This window comes from Moschus berezovskii, chromosome 9 (assembly GCF_049115385.1).
Source record: "Moschus berezovskii isolate FMDL1 chromosome 9, NW_MosBer_1.0, whole genome shotgun sequence".
Classification (NCBI taxonomy): domain Eukaryota; kingdom Metazoa; phylum Chordata; class Mammalia; order Artiodactyla; family Moschidae; genus Moschus; species Moschus berezovskii.
In genome coordinates, this window is record NC_142468.1 from 87995970 (window position 1) to 88008882 (window position 12913).

Sequence of the window (12913 nt, forward strand, 5' to 3'; positions counted from 1 at the left end):
GCATAACCACAAAATAAATAAATAAATATTTAAAAAAACCTCCCTGGTTTTTTAAAGTGAGTTGCACAATAATATGTACAATACAGCATTGTTTTTTTAGAAAATAAAAATAAAACTATATATTCTATATGCATATGCTGTGCTTAGTGCTCAGTCATGTCCGACTCTTTGTGACCTCATGGACTGTAGCCCGGCAGGATCCGCTGTACATGTGGATTCTCTGGGCAAGAATACTGGAGTGGATTGCCATGCCCTCCTTCAGGGGATCTTCCCAATCCATGGATCAAACCCAGGTCTCTCACACTGCAGGCAGATTCTTTACCATCTGAGCCACCAAGGATCCTGGAGATACATGCATGAAAATACTAAGCAAATGTCTTGAGAGTTACATGACAAACTGAAAACAGGTTACCTAGGGGAAGGAGACAAAGTGTGAGCAGGTGAGCAAGGGACACTTGTATTCTTTATATTGCTTGGATCTTTAAAACAAGAATGTATTGGTTTATTATTTGATAATTAATAAAAAATAAAATATAGTTAAAAGTCATACTAAAGAGTAAAATACAAAATTTAAAAGAGAGAACATAATTATTGCAGTGTGAGGAACAACTTTTAGGTTATAGGAATTTCTTAAATTTTCCAGAGTTGCAAGATAAGAATGAGTTCAACTAAAGCTGAATTAATATGATGCCTGTCATTCAAGTGAAGAGTGAAAAATGTAGTCAAAAATCAAAATCATCTAAAATATCTGGATATTTGATATCATGTAGAAATTGATGATTTTTCTTTCATTTTTGTCCAGATATCAAGTAGACATAGATTGAGTTCACCCTTCATGTCACTGGTTTTAACTTACTTAAACAATTGTTGTGTCCCTTATTAATATTTTAAATTGAGTAGAGTACATTTCAGTGAGATTGACTCTATTTATGGCTTTGACTTTTCCCCCTGATTACAAAAGTATTCCATGCTTTTTGTGAAAAGGGAAAATACTGGATGTTGTGAAGAAAAAATTATAATGTCCATCATCAAAAAGAGATTATTAATGTTGTTAGGAGTTCCAAGCAGGGAGGAGAATAAGGGAATAACACATTTTTGTACACATCTTCAAGTATAATTTTAAATTTTATTGTAGCAGTTAATTTATTAAAATCAAATTTAAAAGTTAACTTTATATTTTAAAAGTAGCATTTACTTTTTTATATTAAAATTTAAATATTTAAAATTAAAAAACCCCACATTGTTAGGTGTCTTTCCCTTTGCGTTTAGGTGTTCATGGAATTGAGCTAATACTATGCATATAGTTGTGTACCTTCTTTCTTAATTAACATTTTATTGTAAGCATTTCTGCATATCACCACAGATTCTTCAAATATATTAATAATGACACCAATTCTGAAGTATGGATGCACTATAATATATTTATCTGTATGTGTTCAGTCACATTTGACTCTTTGCAACCCCATGGACTATAACCTGCCAGGTTCCTCTGCCCATGAAATTTTCCTGGCAAGAATGCATGCTGGAATTGGGGTGCCATTTCCTACTCCAGCAGATCTTCCCAACCCAGGGATCAAACCTGCATCTCTGGAGTCTCCTGCCTTGGCAGGCAGATTCTTTATCACTAGTGCCACCTAGGAAGCCCCTATAGAGCCACCAGGGAAACCCATTTATCTATCCATTCTCCTATTAAAGGAAATTAGCTTGTTTTCATTTTTTTCACTATTACGCTTAACCATGAAGAATATACTTTCGTATGATTCTTTTCTTCTCTGCTTGATTATGTCCCTTAGGGTATATTCTTAGAAATGGATTATAGTCTTCCGCTGGTTATTTTCCACTCCCCTTCCCACCCCTTCTCTGCTTTTCTTCATCCTTCTCTGTCTCTTTATAGATTGCGAGTCTGGGATCGCGTGCCTTTGGCTTCCTTGAGCTTCACTCAGTTGGTGGCACCAGGAGGAGCTCAGGAAACCAGAAGAGAGAGAAGTCAAGGTCTCTCTCTCCTCTTCTCTGTCTCCCTGCTCTGAGGCAGCGGCTGCATGCCTGTCCCTACCTCCAAGCCCTGCCTCCCCCTCCTTTCTTACTGGTTCCTCCTCCAGTGTCCTTGCCCTTACTGAGCTCCGTAAGATGATTTCCTTGCCTTGTCCCTTTATCTCCAGGGATGTTGTTCTTTGACTGGCCTCAGCAACCCTTGTTTACTTCCTTAACCTGGGCTACCTGTCTGTAAGGAGTCCTTTTACTAAAGTCTCCTCATTTGAACCATCCTGGAAGAAATCGCTTTCCTTCTGGGATTCTGACAGACACACACTGTTAAATATATTCTTGACTAGATATTGCCAAATTGCATTGCAGAAAGGTTATATCCAGTTATACTTCCATTTGTAGTTTGTGAAAGCCTGATGAGTTGAGCTTTTAAAATAGCAGTTGATTTTTGAGGGCATTCGGTCTCCTGTTTATTATCTTTAGCTTCCTCTCTGATGTCACTCATAGGCAAAGGGTTCTACCACAGGCCATCTAAAGAAAAATCATGTACAGCAAAGGTGAAAACATTGGGATAAGCAGTTATGTGTCATTTACAACCCTGAAATCCACAATGCAAGGGACCCTGGATTGTATTGTGAAATGACTCTTGACTGACACTGTGAAAGTGGAGAGGAACACATTCTGCCTGGGTACACGAATACTATGATGTACTTTGGGATGTCACCTCATATGTAGGTGACAACTAAATTCTAGCCCAGGATACCAGTGGGGATGCAATGCAGTTGCCTGTAGGGTGTTTTTTTGTTTGTTTGTTTCATCTTGTTCTCGCATATAGGGTCTTAGTATTCACTTGGTGGAAAAACTTGGTCTTCCAAACCAAGTCTTCTTGGTTTCCTTAGGAGAATAATTTGCAGATACATGGATTATGAGAAAGAGAGAGAATCCACAAAGAAATTTTCTTCCCTTATCAAAGAGAGGAAACTATACTTACTGGCATTTTTCACAATGGTTGCTAGAAAGTAGTTGAGATTTTAGCCGAGTAATATCTTTAAGTTACAGCTGACTCAAGATCCAGATGAAAACATTGTGCTTTTCTATTTTCTTGAAAAATATTGAGACACCTAGTGGGCACAACATGAAAATGTCTTTATGGAAAACGGTGAGTTTAGTCAATGCCAGGTAAGTGATATTCAATAAGTGCCTCAATGCTTAATTCTACAAAAGTATTCTTTTTTTTTTTTGGCTGTGCTGTGAGGTATGTGGAATCTTAGTTCCTCAGTCAGGGATCAAACCTGTGACCCTGCAGTGGAAGTGTGGATTTTTAACCACTAGACCACTGGGGAAGTCCCTACAAAAGTATTTTTATACCCAGAGTCAGGAATCAGATCAACCATTGACTCAGATAATAAAGGTATATTATTATCATATATTTTGTAGAACTTTAGTAGTTTTCAGAGTCCTTTAAAATTTCTTTCCATAGCACTCAGTATAGTAGTCTCCCCCACTAGACTCTGGCTCCGGAAGGTAATTGTTATTGTTTAGATGCTAAGTCATGTCTCTCTCTTTTGTGACCCCATGGACTGTAGCCCGACAGGCTGCTCTGTCCATAGGATTTCCCAGGTAAGAATATTGCAGTGGGTTGCCATTTCCTTCTCCAGGGTTCTCCCTGACCCAGCGATCAAATTCCCCATCTCCTGTATTCGCAGACCGATTCTACACCACTGAGCCCAGAGAAGCCCCTAAAGGTAGGGGCCACTCTGATTTCCTTCCAGCACTAGCTCAATGTCTAATACATAAGTCAGATGCCCAGTAAAAGTTTGTTTAACTGAACTCATCTGAACAACCGCCCAAAGCGGTGGGATATTTTCTGATTTTTTTCTAGATGAGGGGAAAAAAGATCAGAGAGTAGAAACAGTTGTCCTCTAGCTAAACAATAGAAGAGCCAGCTGTGAACCACATCCTGTACTCCTTGACTTTTTGCCCCTGTGCAAACCAACCATGTGGGAAAGCCTCCCTTGCAACTGTTTGGTGTCATTTCAGGGGCTCCAAAGAGCTTTGGTACCATAGTTCTTCATGTTGCGTTGCAGAAGAGAATTCAATGAGAGGCAAAGTGACAGATTAGAATTGGGGGCTTTTGGGGGCAAGAAGGGTGGACAAGAAATGCCACAACCTGAGAACTTACTGGACTACATTTTTATAATCAAAGGAAAAGTGGAAAGGGGGAGAACTTCTTTGTCTTTCTTGAGTAGAGATCATGCTTCCATTCATCTGTTCCTCCTCAGGTTGGGTAGGGGAGTTTTCTTGTCCTTACATAATCAAGCAAGGTCCACAAATTACTGTTTTTTTCTGTGTGCAGAGAGCATGTCCTGGCGATCATTAACTTATTGAGCTCACTGGACAGTATGTGGGGCTCATGCGACCATTGTTTTATTGTTTGGGGGCATGTCTAGTGCTTCTGCTGCATGGTTTTGTTGCTAAGCGAGCCTGATGGTTCTGTGGTTAGGGAAACCTGCTTTCTTGAGTAATCATTAACTTACAAGGGTCTCCTATATATTTTCTACTTACAATCCCCAAGTGGGATTAGCTATTTAGTCACCTATTTTGCTCCTTTATTCTGTCCCTATCACCCTTGCTTACATAAATTCTCATTGCCCTTCCCCTCTGACTTCAGTTAACAGCATCCATCTTTACTCCATTGCTTCAGACACTTTTGGAAGGTCATAGTGTTTAAATCAGGGGTGGTCAATCCATGACTCAAGTGAGGCCCCAGCAGGAGACTTTCTCAGAGAATTTTCCACACTAGATTAATTGGTACTGATGCCGAAAACTCAACCTCTATGCACTGCTGGTGAATCGAATCTCAGAGACAGAGATTTGGTTGAAGAAGAAAAGAGTAGCTTTGCTTTGCCAAAGGGGGGATAACAGTGGGTTTATGCCTCTGAAACTGTGTGTCCCAACCAGGGAGGATTTGGTGAGGAGTTTTATAGCAATGGTTCAAGGGCAGGGTTGCTGATTAGATTTGGGTGTGTGCAGGGCCTGCACTCCTTTAATCTGGCCTCAGGTCATCTCCTGATGAATTTCTCTGGTTCTTTTTTTTTTTTGGTCACACCACACAGCTTGAAGAGTGTCAGTTCCCCAGCCAGGGAAGGGCTCTGAAAACCAAGTAGGAGTTGCCTTTTTGTAAAAAAACATTTACATTTGTAAGGGAAATCTCCCCCTTCTGTGTGGAAGAACCCCAAACTCTAGAAACCATGGTGGGAAGGCAACTTAAATCTGCATCACTTTACTATACTTTTCATGTTAACCTTTCAAAACTGACTCTCCCTACCCTAAACATCTTTTGTCTTTAGTTGAAGAAGTTACTTAAAACGAGGCCATTTTGGCAAGTTATTCGATTTTCCTGGATGCCTCCCACATATTTATATAAGTAAACTTTATATGATTTTCTCCTTTTAATCTGTCTCATGTAAATTTAACTCTTAGACTAGCAAAACATCGGGGTTGACAGCAGAGAAAGGTGGCTTACTGCAGGGCCAAGCAGGAGAATGGGCAGCTTGTACTCAGAAAACCTGAACTCGCCAGTGGGCAAAATTTGGGATGAGGGTTCATCTCAAAGAAAGTTGTGTGACTTTCTTCTGGTTGGTTGGTGGTGAGGTAACAGAGTGGTGTTCTAGGAATCTTGTGCTCAACCTGAAGATACCATCCTCCACCTGGGTTCCTGCAGAAGAACTCAAAGATGTCATATATGTTTCTTCAAAAGGACAAGGACCTTACCCCTGCACTATTGTTTTTTGTTAGTTTGTTTTGTCATGCCACAGGCATGTGGGATCTTAATTCCCTGACCAGGGGTGGAGAAGGGAAAGGCTACCCACTCCAGTGTTCTGACCTGTGGAAGTTGCAAAGAGTCAGACATGACTGAGCAATTTTCATGGAGAAGGAAATGGCAGTGCACTCCGGTGTTCTTGCTTGGAGTATCCCAGGGACAGGGGAGCCTGGTGGGCTGGTCTGTGGGGTTGCACAGAGTCAGACACGACTGAAGCGACTTAGCAGCAGCAGCAGGGATGGAACCCATGCTGCCTGCAGTGGAAGCACAGAGACCTCACCCCCGGACCTCCAGGAAAGCCCCTGCATTTTTGTTTCTTGACTGCTCCTCCCCTGTTTCTATATTCCTTCTCCTCCCTGATTAGCAACTGTTTGAATCATCCCTTTGGAACTCACCAAAGGTCTAGGACACTGAACGAAGCCTGTATCCTGCAAACAAGAAGCAGAGCATGAAGGGTTTTTACCCAGGAGAGTCCCACAGTGTCTTGCTTAGTTTCAGTTTGTTTACGCTTTCTGGCCATTGTGAATAATGCTTCTATGCATTTGTGCTGAGTCACTCAGTCATGTCTGATTCTTTGTGACCCCACAGATGGGATTCTCCAGACAAGAATACTGGAGTGGGTAGCCATTCCCACCTCCATGGGGTCTTCCCTGACCCAGAGATCAAACTCAGATTTCCTGCATTGCAAGCAGATGAGAAACTGTTGATTCTAAGTTATAAAATTTCTTCAGATATAAGTCTTCAGATATGTTCTTGGGGTCTGTGATTTCTCAAATCTGAGAAATAGTGCCCCAGGATGATTCCATTGCTTAATAAATAAGCTGATTAGGTCACACAGTCAAAGGAAGCTTCTATGATTCATAGCACAAGCTTGCTGTCTTTCTTATCTGTAAGAAGTGAAAATCTTGATTTAGGGTCTTCCCAAGTTACCTGGGGGCTCCCCAGGTGGCTCAGTGCTAAAGAATCTGCCTGAGACGCTGGTTTGATCTCTGAGTCAGGAAGATCCACTGGAGGAGGAAATGGCAACCCACTCCAGTATTCTTGCCTGGAGAATCCCATGAACAGAGGAGCCTGACAGGCTATAGTCCCTAGGGTTGCAAAGAGCTGGACACGACTGATTGAGCGCACACACACACACACATGCAAGTTATCTGTTTTGTTCTTGAGTGACCAAAACCACCATTAGCAGTGAGGTTAAGGGGCTGACAGAGGGTGAGATGGCTGGATGGCATCACCGACTCGACGGACATGGGTTTGGGTGAACTCCGGGAGTTGGTGATGGACAGGGAGGCCTGGCGTGCTGCGGTTCATGGGGTCACAAAGAGTCGGACACGACTGAGCGACTGAACTGACTGACTGAGTAACCCTTAACTAATAACTCTTGTGCATGTTGATCCAGTCCAGATGCTTGGCAGCTTTTAGTTCTCCAAACTTTTGGCCTGAATACTGGTAATATTTCCTCCGACTGAAAGTCAGCAAAAAGAATCACCTGGCCAAACATCCCCATTCAGTCTGCTTTTCTTCCAGCGCCTCCCAGGGGAGCTCTCTGGACAAACAAAGCTTGTTGACCCAGTTTGAAGGCCTGGAAAATTATCATGTGAGTCACTGGGACAGCAGAGCTAAGTGCCAGGCCCTTGAGAAACTATCAGCACAGCCCTCTAGGGTCATTTGTGTCCCAGCAGGATGTGATCTGGAATCCCAGAGAGGCCTGCCTCTTTTCACCCAGCCGCTCCTCCCAGAGGTTTCCAAGCTCCCTGGCGCTGTGTATGGTGCTGCAGAGGCCCATTCCTGTTTTTTTCTCAGCAGGCTTTGGCTCCAGTCATTCAGAGAGCAACAGCTCAGTTGTAGGAAACCAAAACAAACCCAGATACTTAGAGGAAGACATGTAGTGTTGTTTGGAGCAGGGCCACGGGCTCTCTCAGGGAAGGAAGTGCTGAAGCAGCTGTAAAAGTTTCAAATTGAAGACCAAGAATCCAGAGGCAGTATTAAAAAAAAAAATACTCACATGAGTGAGGCGGGGCCTTGAAAGAGGGCTTCTAAATTATCTAAGGAGTGTTTTCTGATGTTCTGAAGATGTTACTTCCTAAATTACAGGAAGAGCTAGAGAAGCATAGTCAGCAAAGCAGTGTTTGGTAACTGTTACATTTAGGTGGGGTGGACAGTTTATAGTGAAAATTTGTTGTTGAGCCATGAAAGACTGAGATTCTTGGCCTCTGGAGGAGAGAAATTCAATCTGGGGCCAATGACGAAGCTTGATCGCTCCAAGCTTTTGGGTAATGAAGATTTATTAAAGTATAAAAGAGATAGAGAAAGCTAAAGAGTGCCAAAAGCTTTGCTGGTCCTCAAATAACTCTCCAATGGGTATAAAGAACTGCTGGGGAGGGGTGAGTACCAAGGTTGGGGCTTCCAAATCCCCAGTATAGCTCAAGGACAAAGGAGTAGGGGTCAATAAGAGTAGGTGAGGAGAATGGTCACTAATGGCCTTTATCTTCTCCTTTAAAAAAAAAAAAGCAGCATCTTATGTCAAGGCTTATTCTAGAGTTTTAATCATCAGGAGGATGTAGTTTTAACACAGAAGTTGATTCAGAATTGTATAATTGTATGAATTCATGTTTGGTGGGTGTTTTAAGAGGGTGAGTGACGATTATATTACTCCCACTATAGAAACGGCACATGAAGTCTCTCTCCTTCATGGTTTTGGAGGATCAACTTCAATGCCTGGAAGAACTAGAAGAAGGCCATTTGATTACCAAGTTTTTGGTATATTTAGCACCACTAGTGTCTTCCCCTCACTTCACTTCTGACTTTCTCCCTTAATCCTTTCTGCTTCTGTCGGATTCTGACGTATCTGGCAAAAATACAGGAAATTTGCAGAAACAGGCTGTTCACTTCCCACCCTGGTGCTGTCACTGCAGATTGCTTCAGAGCTGCTGTCTCCTGAGCTTGGACAAAGTGTCAGGATCCGTCTTTGTCATCACAATCCGGGTGTCTGCCCTGTGTGCTGGGTACCTTGCAGAGGCAGGAGACCAGCCCCAGGCATGCCCTCTGGGTACTTAGACTGAAGGGGGGACTGTAGAGACTACTCCGAACTAGACAGTGGAGATAAAAGAGGGACAGAATCAGGTAAAGGTAAGCATTTCATGTGTCTAACTGAAACCTTGTAACTCAGATTGGGACTTGAACCCACAGTCTTTTGTTTAATCTTTAAAAAAAATAATTGTACTTATTTATTCATTTTTCACTGTGCTGGGTCTTCCTTGCTGCGGGGACTTTTTCTCTAGTTTTGTAAGCAGGGATGACTCTCTATTTGTGGTGGCAGGCTTCTCATTGCGGTGGCTTCTTTTGTTGCAAAGCACAGGCTCTAGGTGTGCGGGCTCATTAGTTGCAGCTTCCAGACTCTAGGGCACAGGCTCAGTAGTTGTGGCACATGGGCTGAGTTGCTCCAAGGCATGTGGGATCTTCCTGGACCAGGGATTGAACCCGTGTCTCCTGTATTGGCAGGTGGATTCTCCACTACTGAGGCACCAAGGAAGCCCCACCTCCACCCCCATAGTCTCTTAACTAAGATCACACACCTGGTCTTGGGACTTAATAAAGCTCAGGTTCTTGACGTTTCATCACAGAAAGAATTCACTGAGAGACAAAGTGATAGCTAAAAAGTGGATTTATAATATTTAGGGAGAATCATACTCCACAGACAAAATATGGGCCATCTCAAAAGGCAAGAAAGGCCCTGAAATATGGGGTGGTTATTTTTATGTGCTGGGTAATTTCATGGTAATGAGTGGGAGGATTATTATTATTTTCAGGGAAGGGGATTTACAAGAACTGGATCACCACCCATTTTTTTGGCCTTTTATGGTCAGCTTCAGAACTGTCATGGCACGGGTGGGTGTGTCACTTAGCTTATGCTGCTGCTGCTGCTGCTAGGTCACTTCAGTCATGTCCGACTCTGTGTGACCCCATAGACGGAAGCCCACCAGGCTCCCCCGTCCCTAGGATTCTCCAGGCAAGAACACCGGAGTGGGTTGCGATTTCCTTCTCCATGGCTTATGCTAATATAGTACAATAAGCTCAAGGCCCATTGGAAATCATATTTCTTGCCACTTTGGATCTACTTGGTTCTAACCAGTTTTTGTTGTATCCTATGGCTATGTCATTCTTTTAAAGGTTGTCCCTGCCCACTTCCCTCCTGTTTCATGACTGTATCTTCTTCATACATGATAGTAATGTGCTAGCAGCGTCCATTGGTACTCTGTGGTAATGGGAAATGTTCTACATCTGTACTGTCCAATATTGTAGCCACACATGGCTATTGAGCACTTTATGTGTGGCTAGTGAGAAACTGAGGTTCTTATTGAATTTAATTTTAACTAAATGTAAATAGTCACATATCACTAATGACTAAAACATTAGAGACACTAGTGTTTTAAAAGATAGCAGAGAAGGGAATTCCCTGATGGTCCAATGGTTAGGACTCCAAGTTTCTACAGCAGGGGGCCTGAGTTCCATCCCTGGTCAGGGAGCTAAGAGCCCTATGGTGTGGCAAAAAAAAAAAAAAAAAGGAAAGAAAAAGAATAACTGAATATACACATGTACATATTCTTTTTTGTATTCTTTTCCATTATGTTTATCACAGGCTGTTGAATACAGTTCCATATACTATACAGTAGGACCTTGCTATTTTCCTCTCTGTACCTCTTTTTCCACAGCTGTGAGGTGGGGCTAATAATGTCCACTTTATGGTGGTGTGACAGATAAGACGGATGGGGACTTGGGTGGAAGGAAGGAGCCATTTTCCAGTGTATTCAATCAAAAAAACTGGCCACAAGTTATTAATATCTGGGAGAGACAGAGGAGCCCCAGGAGATGTGTATCCTTTTCACAAACTGTTAGGGGAACCACTGACCCAAACCGCCCTGCCTGGCCAAGCACCACAGTAACCACTTGCATGAGTTATCTTACAATAGGAGGTCCTTACAAGTTACCAACAACCAGAAGAATTCAGGAAAGTTCAAAAAAAGAGAGGAGACTCCAGTCCATATGTCCTACCAACCTCCCAGAATCCTTCTCTCCGGAATCCATCTTGGCTGAGTGATGCACATGCTACCAGGAAGGACCCTGAGTCAGAATAATTAGCCAGAGGCAACCTGGAAACTAATCCCATTACCATAAAACCCAAGACTGCAAGCCATGTGACAGAGCAATCGTCCTGGATGCCCTTACCCAGCTGCTCTGCATCAGGGCTCCTCTCCCCAATAAAGTCTCCGGCTTTGTCAGCACATGTGTCTCCTCAGACAATTCATTTCTGAGTTTTAGACAGGAGCCCACTCTTGGGCCCTGAAAAGGGTCCCCCTTCCTGCATAAACCAGGGTGTGGATTAACACCTGTGTTGCATTAACAACTGTTGAAGTTGCATTAAGGTCTCACATTCAGATACTGATGAACCTATTTGCAGGGCAGGGATAGAGATGCAGACGTAGAGAACAGACTTGTGGGCACAGCAGGGGAAGGAGAGGGCGGCACGAATTGAGAGAGTAGCATTGAAACATACACATTACCGTATGTAAAACAGCGAGCTAGTGGGAAGCTGCTGTGTGACACAGGGAGCTCTACCTGGCACTCTGTGAGGACCAGGAGTGGAGTGGGGTTGGGGTTGGGAGGAAGGTTCAAGAGGGAGGAAATACAGGTATGCTTATGGCTAATTCACACTGTTGTATGGCTGAAACGAACACAACATTGTAAAGCAATTATCCTCCAATTAAAAATAAATTTAAAAAAAGATCTCACATTCACAGCTCCTTTTACCTTTTCAGTGGTTTCATTGGAGTCTTGCACTTTTATTCTGCGCTCTGTTCCCATCATCTCTCCCATCAGCCAGTAGTGTGATATTTATGCTGGTGTTGACCTATTCACAAAAACATGCAACAAAATTCTGTCCTCTGGAAGGCATCAGCTGGAATCTCTGCCACCTGAGAATCCCATGTACGGCTCCCACATGACTGTGAAGAAATGTTTTGTCCTGCTATCTCCTCCTTTCTCTGCTGAGTCTGCGAATATGGGATACACAAGCCCTCAAGAATATTTCAGCAGCTCCAAGTTTTAGTCTAACCTTTACATATCCATTTGCCTGTATCTTCATGCCTATAATTATTTAATTGCTTTCTTTTATGGCCTATAAATCAGAGCTCTGTCATCTAAGAAAAGATCAGGATAAACAACCATAGAACCAATATTCAGGCAAACTCTTTCCCATCTTGTTATGCACAACCACGCCCCCTGTTGACTGAGGCATGCCAGTTTAAAACCACACACAAAAATTCTATATAGGGAAAATCGACATACTATACATTACACTATTTGAAGTGCACACTTTGATGAGCTTAAACATGGGCACATGCCTGTAAAACCACCGCAGTCAAGAAAATGAACATTTCCATCCCAATTTTTCCATTTTAGGATCAAACTGGGTGAACACTCCCAGTTCAAAACTAACTGGTAGAAGCAAGACCTTCCTCTTCAAAATAGTGGCTCTGGTCCCAGCAGGGAAATCTTTGTTTCAATCGGTTATATTGGAGAGGCAGTTCTCCGTTTGACCTCTCTGTGGCTTTTCCTCCTTCCCCACAGTTACAACATTCCTCTTTCTGTTGAAGGCCCTTTTCTCTGAATCATCCACTTTTTATCTATAGGCTCCTTTTCAATCTTAAAAACAAAACAGAAACAAAACAAAAGTTAAACACCTCTTCCTGTCTCCTCCTCATTCCTTCCTTCAAGCACCCATTTCTCTCCCTCTTCTCTGTCATGGCCAAACTTCCAGAAATAGAGGTCCAAATTCACTCTCTCTGGGTTTCACTTCCTCCTCTCTCAAAACCACCCCTCCCTCCACCACACAGGTAGTGTTCTCATCCAGGTCACTCACTAACCTCGATATTTGCTAATCCTTTGAACCCTTCTCAGTCCTTATCTTACTCTGACACCACTGACCACTCTGTCCTTTGTTTGGTTGCTTTTGAAAATTAACTGATGTTCCCCCCCCCCATGCTCTTTTTTTGTTTTTGTTTTTTATAAATTTATTTATTTTAATTGGAGGCTAATTACTTTACAATA

At 42.6% G+C, this 12913-nt stretch overlaps 1 long non-coding RNA gene across 1 annotated transcript; it reads right to left on the reverse strand.

Moving 5' to 3' along the window:
• Positions 1–322: 322 nt before the first annotated feature.
• LOC148776608 (uncharacterized) lies at positions 323–12576 on the reverse strand. The gene is made up of 3 exons (XR_016038364.1): positions 12547–12576; positions 11615–11714; positions 323–342 (listed from the first exon to the last, which is right to left on the reverse strand). It is a non-coding gene; the product is annotated as an uncharacterized LOC148776608 (long non-coding RNA).
• Positions 12577–12913: the final 337 nt, after the last annotated feature.